The 863-nt window shown below is 36.2% G+C and overlaps 1 pseudogene; it reads left to right on the forward strand.

Annotated features, from left to right (window-relative positions):
* Positions 1–342: 342 nt before the first annotated feature.
* LOC105462260 lies at positions 343–799 on the forward strand (annotated as a pseudogene).
* Positions 800–863: the final 64 nt, after the last annotated feature.

Below are 863 nucleotides of genomic sequence, written 5' to 3' on the forward strand. Positions count from 1 at the left end.
ACTTTAGTTTTTTTTAATTATACAGTCGAGTATATTGACATCCAAGATTATTGCCATTTCAAGACTTGGAGTTCAGAGAAAACTGAGTATTCGAAAGAGAAAAAATTTGGCAAATTTTATGTCTAAAATATAATAATAATTAATAATAAAGTCTGTAAAGTAGTAATTTATTTTAGATAAAACTATCGAACAGTGTGAACAGTGACAAAAATTTATCGCATTATTTATAAAATTTGTTGATTTATGCATTTATGTATACTTATATTTATATAAATTAAATTCTGTTATATATCTTTTATTTTATTTATATATATATATATTTTTTGTATTAAATAATGTATTAAAACTATTTCTTATATTGCGCAAAACGAACGTTTTCAGGAAGAGGATGCGAAGCAGCTGGTGGCGGACGGCATTCGCGCGGGCGTGTTCAACGATCTCGCGTCGGGATCCAACGTGGATCTCTGCATCATACGCAAGAACAGCGTGGAGTACTTACGCCCGTACGACACCGCCAGCGTGAAGGGCGAGCGGCAGATCAGCTACCGTTACAAGCCCGGCACCACGTCGGTGCTCACGAAAACAGTACAACCGATCATCGTGGAGGAGGAGACGGTGCACATCATCGAAGCCGAAGCGATGGACATCGCATGAAGTTCCACTAACTGAATCTAGCGTTCGATATAAGTTTTAAATAAGCTTTAAATAAATTTTTTTCTCCCATGCAATGAAACTTTTATCGGTTATAGATCAATTCGATGTTTGTAATAAAGATATCACCCGGGCAATTTTGCGTAGAGATGAACGTATGATTTCTAAATTCTGAATTCCGGAAGGAGAGGGAATGATATTTGGGACCGAAG

Source organism: Wasmannia auropunctata, unplaced genomic scaffold, assembly GCF_000956235.1.
Source record: "Wasmannia auropunctata unplaced genomic scaffold, wasmannia.A_1.0 LD267243.1, whole genome shotgun sequence".
NCBI classification, from domain to species: domain Eukaryota; kingdom Metazoa; phylum Arthropoda; class Insecta; order Hymenoptera; family Formicidae; genus Wasmannia; species Wasmannia auropunctata.